This window comes from Triticum urartu, chromosome 6, assembly GCF_003073215.2.
Source record: "Triticum urartu cultivar G1812 chromosome 6, Tu2.1, whole genome shotgun sequence".
Taxonomy (NCBI): domain Eukaryota; kingdom Viridiplantae; phylum Streptophyta; class Magnoliopsida; order Poales; family Poaceae; genus Triticum; species Triticum urartu.
The window spans coordinates 10,187,139-10,196,067 of NC_053027.1; the positions used below are offsets into that span (position 1 = coordinate 10,187,139).

An 8,929-nucleotide genomic window follows, 5' to 3' on the forward strand; every position below is an offset into this window, starting at 1 on the left:
AGACGGTACACAAGACCCACTATACTACACTAAACAAATATGCTAAGGGATAAATGTGCCCTCGCGATCAATATAGATAGTGCGATTACGGAATAATAAAATTAGCTAAAAGATATAGCAGAAATTTACATGGTAATGCCATAACCCTTTTTAAGGTTACCATAACTTAAGTATGTCCTCTGTTTTTCAGCACTATGCAATACAAGCATCAATTTGCTTCTCCAGTACAAATACCAGGGCATTAGAAATTTCTGTTTACATAGTGATATACAAGTAGGCTTTCAACAAAAATGCAACTAGCCTACTACTCAACTATTCAGTTTCGAGATCAGATTCCCCTAGAAAAGTATCACTCAGAAGGCCATCCAAAACTACAAGAGATAAATAAACGAAAGCTGATACAAACTACTAGTCAGAAACAGAAACACTACTCCCAGGAATTTCGAGACTTCATGTCATCTTCATGGCCAAAATAAGAACATTTTTTCATGAAAGGCAGATGGAGGATTGCATTGAAAACTGCAATGGCCATTTTAGAACACAAAGATACAGAGTGTGCAGAAATACTACTCATTGATACTTCAAAGAAATTGGCAGAATGCCCTGATCTCATACTCTCCTAGTTCCAAGATGTGTGCAATATGACAACACGAGGAAGGACAAGTTCATAGCAGTGCAATGCTTTTTCTTCTCTACCGAATGACATAATGAACATACCAATTTTCTTATTAGTCTTGGTTCATGTAAAACTGAATCTAGCTGGAACCTCCCCTCTGCAAGCTGTTGCATAATCTTGAGCGAGATGCGGTGCAGCATCCTTATGAGGGCATATAAACTTCTGGACGAATACCTTCTCGCTGATCATGACTGCAGCATAGTAGTCCCGGTCGTGATCTAGCAATCCATTTTCCTTGAGAAATCTGACGACGTAGTACCGGGGCCTGAGCCGGCCCTCCAAGCTGTAAGTGAGCATTGCCGGACGATAAGCAATATATGCCGGTTCCAACCACACCTCATAGATGAGGAACTCAGACCTGCGCTGCAGCGATTCCTTGGTCCTCGTCAGCAACGTTGGAGCCTTAGAAACGGCAATGCCCACCTCGGCATCCGACCACCTGAACGCTTTCTTCAAGTGCTCCACTTTGGCGGTGATTTTCTCCTGGCTGAGGAATGCAACAGCTTGTAGTGCATGTCTGAACATCGGAGATCCACGGGGTACACCAAGACCTTCGACGCACGCCACTACTGTCTGGATGCGTTCCGTGCTGATGCTGAGCAGCGATGGCGTAGGTATGCAGAGCCTGGCAATATCACAAGTAGCCAGGCCACACTCCCGCAGGAAGGCGACATTGGGCTTGACCACTCGCTCGAGGTCGGACGAGAGAATGGAGCCACTCTTTAGGAGCAGAAGAGGGGCAAGCAGTAGTGCAGTCCAGAGACGATGGATTTGCAGCGGAAACTGGTGCCGGTGATCGAGACGAGGCGCGCGATCTCAGAACGCGAGAGACCCAGGCCGGTGAGCTCCGCGACATTGGGGGCCAGGGTTGTCTCCACGCCCGCGCAGAGCAACCTGGGATCCTTGCGGATGGCGGTGGCGAGGTCGGCGCCGGAGAGGCCAAGGCCGGCGAGGAAGGCGAGGACGGCATCGGGGTTGGCTGGGGACTTGAGGTGGGAGAGCTTGGGGAAGGCCTTGCGGGCCTGCGCTGGGGTGAGGCCGCAGGTGGCGACGAGGTACTCCTCCACGGCGAAGCTAGGAGGGCTCGGAGAAACGGCCGCGGAGAGGAGGCGGTGGAGGGGGGTGGCGGGAGATGAGAGGAGGCGGGGGAGGATGCAGCCCCGGAGGCGGAGCATGGCGGCGATGCTGGCGCGCCGGGCGGCGGCGGCGGCGGCGGCGGCGAGGGAGAGGGGATCGAAGGATGCGGGAGTGGGGATCGAATGTCGTGGGGAGAAGATTTCCATGGTGGTCTGTGGTCCGTTTACAAGGAGTTGTCTCGTGCAAACTTGGCCCGGGGCCACATGCCGGCCCGTTAGCATGTACCCGGCCCGTGGTGGGCCTGGCCCGGCACATATCTAATCGGGCCGTACCTGGCACGTGGCCCACACGCTTGTTTTGCTCATATAATATTATACTATATGCAGAAAGGTTGCAAATTTTCGTTTTGATTTGCTCAAAAAATATATGCAAGTTTTGGTTTTGCGAAGAAGAATACATTTGTCTATCGATGATCAAGAGAGGTTTATTGGTTGTTGGCACACTGATTGCTAGAAATGAGATTACAGTGGATGCAACGTCTAAATTTCTTCATGAGGAAGCAGAGAAGAAAAAAGCGTCTAGACAAGAGAAGTCAATAGAGAAGGGAAAAAGTGATGGCAATGAACATAAGAAGATGGAGAAATTATTGATTGGACTTGTAGAAGCAGTCAAAAATGTATTTCTATTGAAGTGTGTGTTTTTTCTTGTCGTCCTGTTTGGACCAGTTCTCTTTCTCTTAGTGAGGAACTGGTGAACTATGTGCCCAAAATATCATTTAGTGAAGTACTTGAGTAGTCAACCTTAACTCAATGGCTTACAAGTAAATGAATTTGTGTTTAAAAAAATTAGGGAGTTAAGCTTTGAGGAGGCTCTTTTTAGGTGTAGCAAAGATGATCATGCTGAGATGGATGTGTGGTCACACAAGGAAGAACCGGGTCCGGAATGATGATATATGGGATAGATTTGGGGTAACACCGATTGAAGAGAAGTTTGTCCAGCATCATCTGCGATGGTTTAGGCATATTCAGCGTAGGCCTCCAGAAATTTCAGTGCATAGCGGATGGCTAAAGCATCCTGATAATATCAAGAGAGGTTAGAATAGACCGAACTTGACATGAAAGGGGTCTATGAAGAGAGATACGAAGGACTGGAGTATCATAAAAAAAAACTAGCCTTGGACAGGGTGCATGAAAGCTAGCTATCCATGTGCCGGAATCATGAATTGGTTGCGAGATCTTATGAGTTTCAGCTCTAGCCTACCATATAACTTATTTGGGACTAAGGGTTTTCTTGTTGTTGATAAACTCATAGGCGTGCTGCCTTTTAATTAGAAGAAAGAGGGTGTTACAAAGATTTACACGTGACAGAGTGTGGGGATCGTCTCTCGTGTTTGTGAGAAAATAGCGACATGCGATTACTCTCAAAAGAGAAAGCAACTAGACATGTGCAAGGGGACACCCGCCAAAGCTAGGCAAGCCACCTCCTGGTAGGTCATCCTCTTTCCAGTGAAGACGCGGTGGTTCCTCTCCTTGGAGGAGACTTTTGGGGGGCTAAACTTTGAGCGTTCAGCTAGAGGTGCTCTTAGCGAACTTGAAAGATAAATGAAACCCAAGGTAACTACCCATCAATTCATCCTACTCCTACAGATTTGTAAGAAATTGGCCAGTCAGTCAATGAAGACATAGTTTAAAACGGCGCTGATATAGCACATATCTTAACTTCACTACAGTCACACCTATTTATCGTGTATGATTGCAAATTTCAAGTGAGGCAACCTAAATCTATCTATGACCCAAAATTGTTTGATGCACCACACATAAAACATCCCGCTAGGTGGAGCACATGTCAACCTATATATGAAGCTTGTAAAGGTTTCACATTACCATCCCACCATCGATGACAAACACCTGCCAAGAGATAGTTCAATAAAAAACCTGTTAAGTTTCACATAACCAATTGTCACGAACATTGTCAATATTACACCAACCTGTCCGGTGATGTAGCTCGCCCCAGGATTCAAGGCCAAGAACTCAACCAACCCAGCAACTTCCAGTGGCTGGACATACCTCCCTGTGAAGTTGTTGAATGAAGCATTAGTGCCGACTGGAAAAAATCACTTAGTAGATATAGTGCACAAGGGCGCACATGTACATAACATAATACTATACAGTAAGTTTTTCTGAAGAATTTTTTTCTTTTGCTCCACTTAGGATTTATGTACAACAGTCAGAATATGAACAATGCTAGTTTTAAGCAGAGGTTGCAGCTTAAGATGCATACCCAAGGGAATAGTTGACAAGATTCTCTTCTCAAGCTCCTCTCCAAGTTCAGCGGTCATGTCAGATGCGATGAATCCAGGTGCGATTGCATTCACCTGAGCATTGAAAACTGTTCAGAAGTTGGACTACAGTTTTATGAGTTACGAGCTAACAATGAAAAGACGGAGAGATCACATTGATATTCCTGCATGCCAATTCCATAGCAACTGCTTTTGTGAAACCAATGACCCCAGCCTTGGCAGCACTATAATTAGCTTGCCCAGCATTGCCAGTAAGACCAACAACTGATGCTATGTTGATGACTCTTCCCTGCATTAAACATAAATAAGTATCTTATAACCGATAACAGAAAATTTGATGAGGTGACTTCTGATTCTGAGCAGAGATTGTTTTATAAGGAAGAAACACAATATCCTAAGTATAAAAGGGACAAATTACTACTCTTACTTTGGTGCACTAGCAACACGTTAAGGCCTTACGCAAATTCTCTTTCAGCTCTAAGTATTTCAAAAACACAATAAAGCAAAGTAAGGAGGCCTACTTTTTGTCGATCAGCTAAGAAATTAAGCTGAGTCCTGAAGTGACCAAGCTGTAAATTTGTAACTGAGGAGATGGGGTATGGGAGTCAATGGAGACTCGGCGACTTGCTATTATGAAACGTTACAGAACTTAAGGGTAGATCTAAAGTCTGCTACATAGAACATATTTTTCATACTACTTTTGTTCTAAAAATAGACGACACTTCAGAAAACATGAAGTCAAACTTCTCCATCGTTGACAAGTAATACAAAAAAAAACTGGGCAGGTGGTAATTAATGGTACCATTAGGTTTGCCGTGACTAATGGTTCGACAGTACTAATATATTCTTGATGTAATGTTTTGCTTACATATGATACAAAAATTAAAGGCCAGAGTTGTGTATTGGAGAGCGCGCAAAGTAATGAACATCATGTCATATTTAATTGAAGTAAATTGAAGTATATGATTAACAGAACCAGTAGCTAACGCATACAAAAATAATAAACTCTAATAAGTAGTGCATGGTAGCAAAAATGTTCAAACCAATTCGAAGAATGAAACAAAACAAAAACCTTCTTTTTCTTCGTCATTATTTTTGTGCCAGCCTGTAAAGAATGTGCAGGTGTAATTAAGAAGCATAAACATTATTCAAGTACAAAATTTTCAAGAAATAAAGGGACGAACACGTACCTTTGTACAGAGGAAAACACCAGTAAGATTTAGACCAATTACTTCTTGCCACTGGGATTCCGTCATCCTCATCAACAAGGCGTCTCGCGTAATCCCTGGTTACGGAATGTTATTTCACATACAGAAAAAAATTAACAGTAGAAAGCTAAACTGGTGCAAACTAATTAACTGTTGGTACCTACCTGCATTATTTACTAGGATGTCAATTGTTCCCTATTTATCAAGAGCCTGGTGAAATCCATAGACTAATGATAACCAAGTTTGTATAATCTGATCAATATATATGCAAAAGGAAAAACATTTTCCATCCATAAAAAGAACTTACTGCTTTCATCATAGATTCCACATCAGCTTCTTTAGAAACATCTCCTCCAAAGGTAATAGCCTGACCACCAGCTGCTTCAATCTGCAAAAGAGGATTACATTGCAAATAGATCAGTGCATTTAGGCTTAGTAGAGAAAAAATGAAGAGAAAAGGATCAATTTAACAAATAAAAAAAAAGATGCCTGTCCCAAAACCAATAATGTTTCAATGGCGGTATCAGCATATTTTAGCCAGAATAACTATTGAGTCAACATTAGAAAAATACAATTGATTTCTTTTAGCCTTTGTGAACTATTATTGCTACCATCTATACTAGTCTGAACAAGAAATTACAATGGGCCAATGAGATTTTCCGAAACTAATACCATATGACTATATTTCACATTGCATTGTATGATTTCTGAAACATAACACAAGGGTCATGTTCACTTGCTCATGAATGAGAATGAAAATTCAGCACAACTGTGTTTTTTCTTACTCAGATAAGAGGTCAGAAATGATAACAATTGTACGCATTCCTGTACGAGGCAAATGAAAGAACAACGTAGACTAACTAATTTAATAATACTTATTGCAATCACCAGTTACAGTCTGTCTTCGTATATCTTATAACTGTATGATGCAAATTAACAGACGGGTAAGCAGATATTAAACAAAATATATGTGCAAATATTATGTTTTAATCAACCAGCTCACCTCTTTGGAGACTGCTTCAGCCTCTTTGGAGGATCGTGCATAATTCACTAGGACCTGCAGGCAAAGTCGGCGTGAGGTCCCTGGGGTTAAATTTAGCGTTGTGCAAATGGGGAGGAAATAGCCATTTGCATATGCAAGCAGAGAGAGTTATAACTATACAACCACATATCTGGCCATCTAAGAATATCTATTGCTTTGAGTTAGAGGAATGTGAAGTTGCATCTTTCGGAAATAAATGGCACCGATTTTAAGAGGGGGGAAGAAATCGACTCTTTCTGCACATACAAAATGACAACCTAATTAAGGCAGCAAAGTAGCTCACCTTGCATCCAGCTTTTCCAATCCCTCTGGAAGCACCTGTAACGACAGCAACTGGAGCTTCCGGCTTTGTAGCATCCTGCACAACTGCTTGTTCAACAGCAGCAACATGGGTGGGCACACCACCATCAGTTTACTACTGCAAAAGGTACAGAGAAAAGACCTTCCAACAGATAATTTAGCCCTGAATTTATACCTACATGAGTGCTTAATTAGAGAGAGAGAGAGAGAGAGAGAGAGAGAGATCTTTCATCTTTGTTAAGCGCTTGTACAGAAGTTTTCACCTCCAATCTAACAAAGTTATAACGGTGCTTAAATTGTTCAACCATCTGCTTAAATTGTCCTGATCGATCGAGTGGCAAAGCAAACCAGCAGCGCGACGAAAGCCAAAGAGAAGGGCCATGCATTACCGGAGGAGAAACCGCTGGCGGCGGCCCTGCCCAAGGAGACAAACCCCCTGCGGGCCGCGGCCGAGGCGGCGTGAGGGAATTGGGCGGTGGCCGCCCGGGACGAGAAGAATGCGGCCGAGGTGGCGGCGGCCATGAGCATGAGGGGCCGGAGGGAGGCGGGAAGCCAGCGGGGCCAAGGTGGCGTGCGAGGAGGAGGGTTTGGGGCTTTGGAATCTCAAGCAAAAGCTAGGGCGTCTCGTAACAAAACTGACCTTCTGTCTGTTAACAGAAAAACGAGAGACAATCGAGAGAGAGTCGACACAATGTACTCCCTCCGTTCCTAAATACATATAAGTTTATTTTAGACATTTCAAATGGACTACAACATACGAATGTATGTAGACATATTTTAGAATATAGATTCACTTATTTTGTTTCATATGTAGTCATTTGTTGGAATATCTAGAAAGACTTATATTTCGGAACGGAGGGAGTATAAGCGAACAGTTGTCTTTACTGATACAATAATCCTACACCTACGTACCGATCTAGGTAAACTTAAACGAGTGCGGCGTTTCTGCTCCCGAGCTCATCTGCACCCCGGACGAAAAAAATCAAAACAAATACTAAAAAAAATCTATTTTTTCGTGGTAGATAAGTTTATGCGTGAGGTGCGCTTCAAGTTTCAACTTATTTGAACATATGAGCAACTCTCAGCAAAAAAGACAAATTCAGTGTAAAAGAGTTTGCTGTTCACACATTGTTCTGATCTGATTTGTTTTTCTTTGTTAAGAGCTGCTCAGATGTCCAAATAAGTTGAAATTTGGAGCGAACCTCACGCATACAATTGTCTATCACACAAAAATAATATATGATTTTCACAGGGTGAGGCCCGGGCTATTTTTTCCTTCCAATCAAATCATCCCAAATCAGTTTTTACGTAGCTTTACCTAGAATATACGTAGGTGTAGCAAAGCCCTTACTTCTTTTTTGCGAGAAGTAGCAAAGCAAGTCCTACTAATACGGGATTACACATATATATATAGCCCCCGAAGGGGTGCGCCCGTAGGGACGTGATGCAACCGTCTTGGTTAGGGATTATTAGAATTAATTAAATCCTAACAGTTCAGCTGTCAGGGAAGCAGCAATCGCTGTGAGGAGAACCCCCAAGGCGATTAGATAGCCTGTCAAGCCGTTAACTGGGCCTCCTCCTCCCAGTGTCATCCCATAAGCCAAAAAATGCATATTAATTTGAAATAAAATTGATGTGCACACGGTTTCATTCGTGTGCGCAAAAAATCATTTTGCAAAAAAAACATAGATTAGTCAGAAAAAATAATATAAAAAGAACATAAATTAGCCATAAATATATAGAAACAAAAAAGTGTATGCACACAAAAAAGGTGCCCGTGATGTTTGTACCTGAAATGCCATGCAAAGATGAAATTACCATGATATGCTAAAAAACGCCATCCTATGTAAAAAAGAAAGAATGAAAATGCATGTTCTTCGCAATAAAAAAAATACCATTCTCTTTCTCATAAAACTTAACATGTTCTACAAAACAATAACAATAAAAAAAATGCCACGCTCTTACTAACAAAATTGCCATGATCTACAAAAACAAAATGACACACTATAAAAATGCCATGCTTGGTAACATAAAAGTGTCATGCTCAGAGAAATAAAAGTGTCATGATTGTACAATAAAAATGCCATGCTCTACTAAAAAATGGCATTCGCTTTGAAAAATAAAATCCCATGCTATTTATAATAAAAATGTCATGCACTTAATAAAAAATGCAATGGGTTCTACACAAAAATGGCATGGTTTGTCTATAATTGTTTTTTTTGTTATGGGGACACATGTTAACTTTGCCATGGTATATACATGTTTATTGAAATTAAAACACATGGAAAACTCAACATGGCATTTTATATAGGGACCATGGCATAGGC

General features: G+C 42.0%; 2 pseudogenes; both read right to left on the minus strand.

Annotated features, from left to right (window-relative positions):
• Positions 1-210: 210 nt before the first annotated feature.
• LOC125516264 lies at positions 211-1,959 on the minus strand (annotated as a pseudogene).
• A 1,668-nt stretch (positions 1,960-3,627) lies between these two features.
• On the minus strand, positions 3,628-7,130 carry LOC125516044 (annotated as a pseudogene).
• Between the last annotated feature and the right edge of the window lie 1,799 nt (positions 7,131-8,929).